General features: G+C 34.2%; 1 protein-coding gene across 1 annotated transcript in view; it reads right to left on the bottom strand.

The window, feature by feature from the left end:
* The window catches only part of LOC116344604 (microtubule-associated protein Jupiter), a 67,773-nt gene that overhangs the window by 19,607 nt on the left and 35,280 nt on the right, over nt 1–12,886 (bottom strand). The window lies entirely within an intron of this gene.

Here is a 12,886-nt window from a genome sequence, read left to right as displayed (position 1 = left end):
GCGTAATATTCATAATTGCGCGGGGTGATTTCGAATCACCGAGCACACAAAGTGTTCATCGCACATGAGTGGTGTGTATGTTGCATAGGTGCTTGCGTTTGAGCATCAAGATGAAGAGCATATCTGTGTGTGTGTGTGTATTGCACGCCAATGACTTTATCCGACAGTAAACATAAAAGCATAGTACTTGGAATTCTAATTATAACACGCATTTGACGGAAAGAACAAAATCATTTGCAATCGCGACATCAGACACGAACTAAAGTTCTTTGTGACTGTTATTCGCATGTATGTAGACGCACTCACACACACATGCACTAATTCATTAGGCGTACTACTCCATACACTCTTCTGGGCGGCTCTGGGAAAAATGTCTATTTTCGTTAGCAAATTGCACATTATATGATTCATGTATTCATGCCCGATGGCGGTAGTTTATAAATAACATTAGACTCTGGTGTGCGAATTGAATATAGAGTGCATTCAAATTTTCAAGCAATGTTTACTGCTCACCGCCAATATTGCGGTTCACACTCACAAAACCGCAAAACCAAATGCAGGAATCACATTTTTTTTTATTCACCATTTGATGCTTAATTAAGAGACTTTCATCAGGTTTTTTTTCTCGAAAAATAAAATCGCACACTCAATATTTTCAAATAATTTCTTGCATATTCGAATGGTATGTTCGAATTACTTTATGATGGCAAATGGCAATTTTAATAGAAAATAAATTTACAATTTCTAATGAATGTCGTCAATGACAGTATGCACACATATATTATCCATTGTACAATCGGTTGAAAAAACTGTTTTTTTTTTTATTGGAATGCAAAGCTTAGATAGTCATTTTAAATTAATGTAAATTGTTTGTTGAAATAGTAAAAGCGGCAATGAAAATCATTAAGAGAAAAGCAGCTCTGAGCGAACATTTTTATGGCTGGTTTGTTCATTCACCCAGAAAGATGGATTTCGAATATTTCGATTTTTTCCCTCTTTCTGTCTGTCTACATATCTTATTTTTCAATTATCGCCCCAATAAGTGCTGTTGTTTTCTGGTTTACAATTGAAATATGGTAAAACTAAAAAAGCGCAAAACCAGATTTGTATTTTGGTATTTTTCGCATCACAGATCGTGAATATTTCATATTGAGTTCCAATTTCGCAGAAATCAATCATTTTTCTTTTTACAAAAGAACGATTTGCGACAATGATTTCAAGTTGATTGAATGATCTTTCTGACACTGTGCTCAACCAAGTGAAACCATTCTAGATGCTTTGGAGTGCTTTGAATCGGCGCACTATTTTAAATTATTCCCTCTTTTTTTGTATTCACAAGTGTAATGCTCTTTTGTTAACTTGCGACCAACAACTCAAATTGATCGAGAATAGCAGCATCTGAATGGTGCGCCAAGAGCAGAACATACAATTGGAAAGTCTAGAATGTTGTTAATTTCGTCACGTTGCTTTGATTCGATTCGCGTTTGTCATATTCTTGTTTCCACAAACACAACGCAATATAATGTGGAAATGTCACGCTCATTTGCACAATAAAATGCTGAAGCAAGCAGTCAAAGTGTAAGAGATTTTTAAGATGAGAAAATTTCTGCGCAATTTCAGCGTTAAGTAAAATAATTTACGACAAATGTTCACGCATATTTTATTCTACGTTGAACGTGTCTATTGTTCGTGAGGTCGATGCAGATGTGCATAGAGGGAAAAACACGGCTAGAAAGAAAGAGAGAGAGAAAGAGAGAGTAAGAAAGAGATTTTTGATTTCAAAGTGCAACGCCGGCACGATTTTCATTTCAAAATTTCCTTTAACATCATTATGTTGGCAGGTGAAAAACATCACCGTCGTCTAAATAAATAATAAGATGAATGGTGACACAGATTTTTCAGTGTTTGCCGGCTCGTCTTTTCGGAATTGAATTGATTTTGTGACGTTCGCGAGTAGAGCATGGTGTGTGTATGTTTTTTTTTTCTCCTGATGTGATTGCATGTTGTTGGTGTCAAAAACTCGTGCCATTGCAACAAACAGAAAGAAGGGAAAAGTGAAAGATTTCAATTTCTTTGTTTGTTTTTATTTGAGGTTTTGTATGTGTGTGCGCGTCTGTGTCACTGAGAATATGCTTGTCGTTTGGCACTCTTCTCATTGTTTCGATTTCTTTAGAAAATTGATTCTTTTCCATTTTGGTTTTTCTCTCATCCAGCGAACCAAAGAAATGCGATCTACAATTCACTTGCCGCCTCACTTTTGCTGTCTCACATTGGACGTGGAATGCATTGTACGTATTTGCCATGTTTTGTTTTGTGTGAGGCTACAAATCGTTTTTAATTGAATATAATGTGATTTAATTAGCTGATGGGCGAAAGAGTAAAAATAAGTAAATGAAACAAGAAACGGCAGCCCATTATTCTACCGTACGATTCGATGCAGTTGGGAAAAGTGATAAATATTTAGTAATTCCATGACTGTTTTCATTCTGAGAGACCCGTGTACAATCGCACAATTTGATGTATGAGTAATATGTCTTGTTGTATTTTTTTTAATGTTAAACTGAATATAGGCTAATGGGTAAGCGGTAATAAATTGTTGAATGAGTGCATTTGTTTGGGAAAAAATGAGGTCGAATGTATTAACAAAATACTGTATTTTTATGGTTAATTTAGCAAAAAGATGATCAAACAGCAAAAATCAAACCTGGAATTTACATCATTTAAGGAAGGGATTGGCGTTTTCTAAACTCTTTAACAATGAGCGATAAAGTTGATTGATTCGCTGCGCACTATCGATGATAGTCATAATTCTAAAAAAGATTTGAGTTTCTATTGAAACGAAAAGATCCTTGAACTTCATGCTCAACGATGTGATCGAATGAGACCAAATAAGTCGCAGTTTTGGGTAATTTGATTTCAATTATATAGACTTTTTTCTAAATATTCAACGCGCTGAATGACAATGAAAACAACATATTCCGATTGAAAATAATTTCTTCAACAATATTATGGTTTGTTTTGATGTGATTTGTTTTGGTTACGGTTGGTCGCATCAGCAAATGATTCGAAGGCGCCTGAGACTTTCAATTCAGTGAACAATTACATTTGGTTTTTTTCGTCTTCTTCTGGGGAAATAATCACCGATTAAAAATGATTAGAAGTAAAAGCAAAGCCCATACAAATGAGAAATTGTGGAAAATAAGTTTTCACCGGGAAATTACTTCATCATAGCACGTTAATTTGCCGCGAAATTTCAAATCGAAATAAATGGAAATTGTACACATTTCACAACAAAAGGAGATGCGCCACTAAGCGATGCACTGTGCTGCAAATGCAAAACCGTGAAAATTCGCCTCATAAACCAAGATGAGGGAAACGAGAATGCTTTCACTTTTCACATAAAACTGAAACACTCAATCGAATGGATTAATTTTATTGGTCGATTGCAGTTCAAATGAATATGTATGTCTATTCGACAGCCGATTTGAAGAGTGCACAGAGCATAAACGGGCGCCCGCACTAAAGCAGCACAATTCAGTTAATGGCAATAATAAAAATTGACAGACGGGAAGAAATAAAGTTGGACGTCAGAACGATTTCACATGAAAACAAACAAAAGATGCCAAAAGATGCTGCTTTTTTGTTGGTTTTGTTGTCGGATTTGAATGAAAAATGAAGAGATTTTCATCATTAATTTGCTTGCGCCTGTGAAAGCCGCATATGATTGAACGCGTTGAAAATTGACATTTTGCATCGACCGCGGGCCACTTAACATTTAACATAAATGAGGTCCATTAAAAACGACTCAGTTTCATGGTAGAAGAAGAAGAAAAATACATTTTTATATTAAAAATGGTTATTAGTTTCGATTTCAGCGCGATATTGTATATCGATGGGTGCCGACATTCAAGTCAATTCAAGTATAATATCAATGCGGCCAAGCAATTGCGTTGTATGTACTTTTCACTTGAATTTATTTACTTTTCAAAGCTTATGCGCGCTCATGACACGACCGTTTCGATGATCGAAATACAGGAAATCATTACACACACATTGGGCTACCAATGGGGATAACAAGAAAAAGGCGCGGCCTTTTTTATGATTTCGCTCTATGATTATTGTAATTATTTTTAATTTGGTTTCATATTTGAACCTTTTTGAATTTCACCTCACTTACTCTGTAATGGAATCCCCAATAGAGTATAATCATCAATTGCCCAGTTAATGACAAATTACAAAACAAATCTTTCCGTTCAATTTGATGTTCGTCTCAGCTTGTTTGGCTTCTCATTCTTCATGCCTAAGTGCTCATTGCGTCTCCCACGGGATAATTGCGACAATTCAACAGGGATTGCAATAACATCATGTCTAGTTTAGTGTTGTTCATTAGTTTTGAAAATTCATTAATTTTATAAATATTTCATGTTGTGCCTTATCTCTCTTCCTCTCTCACGTATAACGCAAATTTACAAGTACATTGTATTTATGTGTGCGTCAATTTCTGAGCTTCCGCTTGAATTTTCTTCGAATTCGAAAATTTAATGAGATGACGAGAACGACGATACAATTTTTTTGTTAAATAAAATACAATTGAATTGAAGACTCGTGCAACGAATGACCAAAAAATTGTTCTGCGTCAATACTTGGATTCCATTCTTTTGCCTCATTCATGAGTTTAGCGAATGTTTTTATCAGATGTGTGCCGCCAAAGTAAAGAAATCGAAAAAAATGGTGGCTCGTAATTGTGGTGTTTACAATGTCTCAATTGACTGGCAAAGATGACGAAAAAGAAATTTAAAAAAAAAACAGAAAATAATTTGCACCTACTTGGTTATGTAACACGATGTCGCGGTGTAGAAAACCAAATAATAAATTTAATAGCACACTTTTTCCATTGTTGAAGCAGAAAAAAAGCAACAACGTCGGCTACACGAGTATGTTTGTCATGTAAACAAAAGCCGTTGACCGCTTCAAAACAATTAAAAAATAATTCGAAAATGTGTGTCTCGGTTTTTATTTAGTGTGAACCAAAAATCACTGGTTTCCTCCACTAAAAATGAAATCAATTCAACGTCATGCTTAGACCAATTCATATTTTTCTGCTGTTGACAAAATACCACTATTACATATACTGTGTGGTGTTGTGCCCAAGCGCGCTCAGTCACTTCATGGTTCGTGGATTTTTCAAGCGAATTAAATGATTTCTCAATAAAGAACGTGACGATAACGAAAAAAAAAAACCAAACCATCAAAACGTGAACACATTTCTCGGCCGAGATTTTCTACGAAAACTCAGCCAATTGTGGCCGAATCGCTGGCAGCCCACAAAATCCATATGAATTGAACACAAATTCAGGTTAATTTTAATGATTCATATCATAAAATCGAAATGCAACCATAAATAGAAACGGTCAATTTTGTAAACAAAAACATTTTCGACTGTAAAACTTCCGGTAGATTATTTGACTTTCGCGCTTTGAATATTAAAAACGATCAACACTAGCGAAAAAAATATAAAGTGTTTTCACTTTTCGGCTTGACTTCGGCGAGAAATGGAGAAAAAAAACAACACACGCTTTTCCATTGATACAAGCGATGTAAGAACGAATGAAAAACAAAAACACATCGAAGCATTTACATGATGGCCGCCAGCGAATTTGCTACCGCAATGAAAGTTAATAAATGAGCATATAATTTTCCACACATTTGCTATAATTATAAATGATTTTTTTAAATAAAAAATATACGTGTAATAGGATGAACTTTACTCTTTATTTGTGCGCGAGCATGGTATATAGAGAGAAAAAAATCAGAGATTATGCGATCGCTTGCTGGGTGTTAGGTGCCCGAGCTCAATCAATTATGTAGGCGTGCTAGTTGTTTAAAACATATTTGTACTTTCTTGCTAATATTACAAATAACACCAGCATCTTTTCTAAGCGCACGCTAATCGATTGTGGGAAAAAGTGAGCGGCAAAAATGCACAATTGTGCATTGTGTGAAAGAGAGCCTCGCGCGACCCAAAGCTAATGAAATCAAAAGTGATAAATATTTACTAGATGTACGAAAATAATTTTTCGTTATGTTTACATATAGATAGAGAGATGTCAGTTTAGCATTTTCCACTGAACGAATAAACATTAATATTATTGCGGCTAGTCGCATTTTCCAAATCAAATATAATTCACTCGAAAATTATTATTCATCTTTCGAAAAAGACTTAAACTTCGTTCCGCGTCTTGTAAATATACACAAATGGCCAAAGCGTTCAAAAATTAAATTGGCGCCCAGAGAGCCGGGCAAATAATTTACTCTTCTGAATACAAATAACTTAAATTTATTATTGCCAAACTCCAAAATAGAATGCTTTCAAAACTGGTCCATTGAACTTACATTATGGTTTTTTCGTTCATATTTCGTAAATCATCATCATGTCTTTCTTCTTATAAACATTTTGAATCTTTTTTTTTTCGTTTATTAAAAATGATCCAATAAAAAGGTGAATTAGAGGTAAGCGAAGACCACAAAATGCGAATGATCTAGTTTATCGAGTATGAAGAGGATATTCGCTTGAAATGTAAATAATAAGATAATGACGATCATCATCGCAAAATTTCCACGGATAATGGCAATAAATTTCGGTCGATTAAATTACATTGTGTTTGTTGCTGTCGTTTTTTTTTTGGTTTTGTTTATTTTATGTTGTCGTTAAATCAAATATCGTTCGTTGTGAATGATTAGAAAGGAACGGCTGAATCAACAATAAGACACACAAAAAGCACGCCGACATTATTTCTTAAATATGGAATCAATCTTGAGCGTACGGATCAAATTCAAGCGAATCAAGTTAAAAAAAAAACTGATCTTCTCACGTCTAATTGAGTTCAATCAGGGCAAAAAAGCGATTTCCTCGTTTTCTCTCTATGCTGCAAATAAGAAGTGTTATAAAAACATTAAATGAAGTTCTTACAGTAATATAAATGACTACTTTGCACGACGGCAAACATAAAAAAAACAGAGTATTCGAAACAGTTTCGCTTAATCGGTTTATGTTTGTGAACTTTCTAATCGGAAACGCAAACTGCATTGCAGAGTATGAAAATAGATTAAAATTGGCTGAACGCAATTCTAAGAAGATTTCGAATATTTAATTGAATTTTAAAGGAAATGCCCATTTTACTTCAAATCGTACGATGGCAAAACAATCGAAACGATTGAAAGAAATCGAAAGATGGGAAATGAAACATTATTTTTTTCCATTTCGAAATCGAATTATTCTGAAAGTATAAAGAGATCTATGAGCTCATAATACGATCAAGAAACAAAGAAGATTCGCCGCTGTTGCGCATGGAATATGATTTTTTGATTGTTATATAGAAAATACATTTCATTGGCCGTTCAAATCGAAAAAAAAAACATTCTCTTTATTCATCCATTCAAATATTTAAGAATGAAAATTACAAGATGGAATTTAAGAAAAAATTGCACAATATTCCTTGTAAAAATAAAGTCTATTCATCATTAGACAAGTTTGAAGAAGAATAAAAAAAAAATTATGATCAAATCACATACAATGGGTCCGTTGAGTATGAGCTCTTTCCGGCTTGATTATGAATCGAGTTAAGAAACGAACGACTATACCGAACAATAAACCGGTCATTGAAACGCTCTGACCACAGAAGATGGAGCACATACACAGGCTTAAATACTAGCTCCATTTAATTTGGTTTAGACTTATCGAAAACAAAATTAAACGAGATGAAATGATTCCATTGGCATAATGTTTGCTATAAATGCCAAAATGGCTGATATGCCAGAGATCGGCCGTTCGAATGAAAGATACATCCGACAGTAGATATCTGTTCAATTTTTAACCGCTGAACAATAAAACAGCTGAGAAAACTATACTAAACGAAAAGAGGAAAGAAAATATTGTTTAAATAAAAAGTGTAGAAGAGAGAAGGCATCATTGTCTTTGGCACCGCATATATATATTGCTAACGATCGCAATAACCACAAGTTAACAATATATATATAAAATTTCTCTGTTGCTTGCTTCGATTATCTTAACCGAGCGCACATTTGGCATTTATCATTTCATCGCATTGCTCTTTCACTTTTCGCTCACACAATAGAGGCAAAGCATAACTCTCAATCCAGATTCTAATTGAGCGATGATATTTTAATATAATTTCTTTTCATCTTCACATTGTAAAACAACTCAATTTGGTATTTGATCTTATAAGTATTCCAATTGAATGCATGTCATTAGTTTTCATTGAATTTTTTCCTCTCTCTATCGACAATTTGTTGATTTGAAACAATAAAGTTGTTAGCTAAGCATAGCTTTATCGCGGCGATGATCAATATTGAACCAGTTCAATTTTAATATAAAAAAAGAGATTGCACATATAATCATAACAAACGAGGTGAATTTCATCAAGAACACCATCATCAATACGAATCGTGAAATGAAAAGTGCCGGATTTTCATAATACATACTTCAAAAAAAAAGACATTAATTCCATTGGGTATTATCGAATCAGAGATGAAATGAAAACAAACCGAAAACCCATTTGAATTGGACAACACTCCATTTAATCTTGTGTAAATCAATGGCATTAAAAAAGCAGTTTTAATTTAGACATTTCTTAAGAAATGATCGCCTTTTTTAAGAAATGCTCTCATTCATTGTAGCCCATTTCAACGATTTCACATCACAATGTTTTGACAGCAAAATGATACAGATTGTGTGTATGTGTGTGCTTTAATCTCATGGGAACGTCGTCCATCAAAAAGCCCAAAGCCGAGAGTGACGAGTTTTTCGTTCAGAAATCGATTGGCGTGTATTTGATTTGTAATAGAAATGTTAAAAAACAATCTCAACCAAGGAAAAGCAACACTATTCCAAATGCGAATTGTCACTGGCGCTTGTCACATATAATATCAAGAATCTCTACCGGCACACCTAACTTAGCTCCACATTCAAACAATCGAATTACGCTCGACATTTATAATCACCAATATATAATAGGTGTGTATATTTTCAATTTCAGCCACTACATTTTCCAATCGCAAATTGTGATTGTATAAACGGTGCACAAAACACACCATATGCAATCAATATGCAAAATGATTGCAATTTTAGTTCGGTCGTAACAACGGCAACTATATAACCCGTATACAAAACAACAAAATCCACATTAAATTGTTACAATAAAAAAAAAAATGCAGAAAGTGAAAGAAAATAGATGATGCCTGCTATACTGACACATGCTTACGAAAATGAAGCAGAAACAACAACAACAAGTGAAATAAAACAAACAAACAAAAATATTCACGGTAGTAAATTGATTTTGATGTGTTGTGATGTGAAGTGTGTTTTCCATTTTGTCGGTTGATATGTGAAATGTCTTACAGTTTAATATATTTTCTTTTTCCATCTGCATTAAATGGATACTTTTCTTCATTCTTGTCAATTGCAAGCAGATCAAGCAAGGCAGAAAAAAAAAGAAATCTCCTCAGAGTTCGGTCCGTTCGTTGCTGTTGAATGGATTTTTAAGTGGTGTAATAATAATATAATGATATGCACAATTGATTTTATTTTCTGCATTGTGCATGTATCGTTCGTGTGGTTCGGCGATCGTGTTTTGCATACATTTACAGTCGACAATCATTCATCTTCGGCGCGCGAGAATATGCGAGCGAGAGACAATGAGAAATGCTGCACGTTGTCGTTGTGTGTTTTTTTTTTCGGTGAACAACAAAATCTCGCTTCGAAAATGTTTTTTTCATGCGCAGTACATTTTGGATAAAAAATAAAGCAAGTTATTCAATTCACGGATAGGCATTTTAAACACTTTGTTTCTTTTTTTTTTTTTGACGATGCACTCGCCACCGGCATTGCAACCAATTGTGAGATTACAAATCACAATGGTTCGATTGTGTGTTGTTTACACACAAAAAAAGAGAATTTGTTTGCATTTTCCAATTCGAAAGACAATTTTTTTTTTCGGTAGCCACATAAGATTTTCACATGAATACATTTCCATCGAACATATTGTAATGAATTTTTTGGTCTTTATTTGCAAATTTCATTGGTGTTAACACCATCTCAACAAATTGATTTATGTTAATTTCAAAGTACATCGGTTAAGCATACATTCGACATCGACATAGATTTTCAATGAGATAGGAAATTTGAAAACACACAACGATTTATTGTCTGACAATGTCTTTTTTTGGGCAACATTGTGAAATTCGGGGCATCCAATTCTCTATTTTGATTCACATCTTTTTCGCAATATATTGAAACATCTATGTTGAATGTGTGCTTTTGCACACCCAAATGTATATCGATCGGAATTGGTTGATTTGATCGGTAGTCATTTGTCTGAGGTGAAAATTTCATACGATTGTTATCCAGTCCGTTTCGATTAATTGACTTGAAACTTCTTTGGTGCGTTATTCTGTGCCATGTATTGATTATCGTCATTGTACGATCAAAACGAAAGTAAAACAAATTGTGTATTCCGTTTGTGGTTGGAAAATGTTCATGCGATTGACTCGAATTGGAAATTGAAATGGAAATACGCGAATTATTTAACAATCAATCGATGAGTGGTGCGAAATTGGACGCAACCGAGTCTCTTTTTCTTTCAGATTGAACACTAGTGAATGGAAGTGTGTTCCTCTTGTGTTTGCTAAAATCAAATTGAATCTCCCTATGTACATTTGTTATCGATTTTAACCAAATCTCCGTCGAGTGTGTGCGTCATTGCAATACAATGAAAAATTCAATTTGCCTGTCGACGCGTTTGGTGCTTTCGGTCATTTTCTTTGGAAACTTTTAAATTGAATTTCGTTCGTAAAGTGGCAATGCATTTTCGCACTTTTCGCTTGCTCAATGGAAACTCAAAACGTCGATCAAAATACGCACAGTGTATCATTGGAAAAAGCCAATGCCGTTATCGCTGCGATAATAACATATAATTCTTTGCATTTATATCAAAATTAATTTAAAGTGATCGATTAAGTTGGATAAATAGGAAATGCATTAACTTTCTCAAGCGATTTCATTCAAAACTGATCACAAAACATTAATTCGCAACCGCATTTTACAACTCGCAGTTATTTCATTTAAATATATTCTTTTTCACTTGAATCACACTCATTACAAATGAACATACGAGAGACGAGCGCGTGCACGTTCGCACAAACGCTCCAAGTGCCAACGAAAACTATATAACATACGCGCAATCTACATGCAATGTTAATGATAATAATCATTTCGAGTTCTCTAGAAACGGAACGCAACAAGTCACCGAACAAGCAAGCGAGAGAATACGAGAAAAAAAAAACGAAACGAAAGACAACAATGTATAATTGCATCGCACTTCGAACATTATACCCCATCATACTTTATAGCTATTACATTTTTCTGAAGATTCTTTCATTTGTTAATTGTAAAATTCAGTGTGTGTTGTTGTTGGTTATTTGTTTTTTGTATTTTCTTGTACTTCCATTCCTCGACGGTGTTAAGCAGTGGCTACATGAAAATGTATATTTCAATCTGGTATGTTATGCTCCTCCAAAGATTCGTTGCACTTTTTTTTCTACTTTTTCTCTGTCAGTGCCACACGCATGCATGTTCATTTTGAACTTCGTGCATCTTTTTGTGTGCTCGGGCAAAACTGACACATGAAATCACGAGAGTGGCACCGTGATGAGTCTTTAGCCAGAATAATTGTGTGTATGTGCCTTTGTGTATAGAAAGAAACATTCTGGATACAATTAGTAAAGATCCATGATTTGGAAACCGATGCGCATTCTCTTGTCATTCTTTTTTTCGGTATCTGATGCACAATTTTTTTTTTTTTTTCAAAGTTTTTCTCATATCATTTGTACATCAGAATGTAATGGTCAATGTGCTGACAAACCGACGAACGGATTACACGAGCATAAATTATTCTTATTTAATTTGTTTCGTCTTTGTTTGCTGCAACGTCACGGATAAAATGAATATGAGTCGTTTTTCATTGCAACACAGCGAGAGAAAGAGAGCGCGATGTGAAATGCAATCTTTTCATATAATTCATTTCACATAAGTACATTCAATTAGAAAGTTTTAATTTCCTCTAAAAAAAAAATTTATTTGCTTATCAGTTTTATCAATAAGTTTTTACCCTGATCCATGAGCCTCACGTTTTATGTATAGATCAAAAAGCGATGCCGCCCAGCTTAAAATGAACTTTGCAATTGAAAATCGATTAAACGAAAAGGGAGATAAAGCGAAAAAAAGCCCGCATGCATGAGCAGTGAAAATGAGCGCCAATGAAATATGCACAGTCATAAATCATGGTGCCCATGACGACGTGACGACGATGGTCATACAAAACTTTGCCTAGATTATTAATAAAGAGAGAGAGAAAAAAACCACATTGAATGAAAAACCACAAACGCCTTCCAAACAAATGCAAACATACGCAACAACGCGATGAATCTAGAAAATATTTAATCATTTTCGTAAACAATTTCTTATTATTGATGGATTTTTCATGACGAGAATATTATTGGTGTTGCGATCGTTGGGCTATGGTAGAGGTTAAAAAGAAAGCGCATGGTTTGCTTGACCGCATCAACGATCACTACTCTATGTGCTTAATTACAAACTTTTTTCATTCACCAACAGTAACGAGAGAACAACAACTACAAAAAAAGAAGCAACAAAAAACTACTGCTGATGAATAAAAGAAACCCAATGAAAGAGTTGATGAGAATGTATGCTTTTTATTCATGTCTTGCCTGATAATTTCTTTCCAATAAGTAATGGCCTTTGAATTGATGATTCGTGAATGCCTAAAGAATATTCATATTTTTTTTCTTC

This window comes from Contarinia nasturtii, unplaced genomic scaffold (genome assembly GCF_009176525.2).
Source record: "Contarinia nasturtii isolate CC-2019 unplaced genomic scaffold, AAFC_CNas_1.1 Cnas_scaffold_1101, whole genome shotgun sequence".
Classification (NCBI taxonomy): Eukaryota; Metazoa; Arthropoda; class Insecta; order Diptera; family Cecidomyiidae; genus Contarinia; species Contarinia nasturtii.
This window is presented reverse-complemented; position numbering and strand designations above follow the sequence as displayed.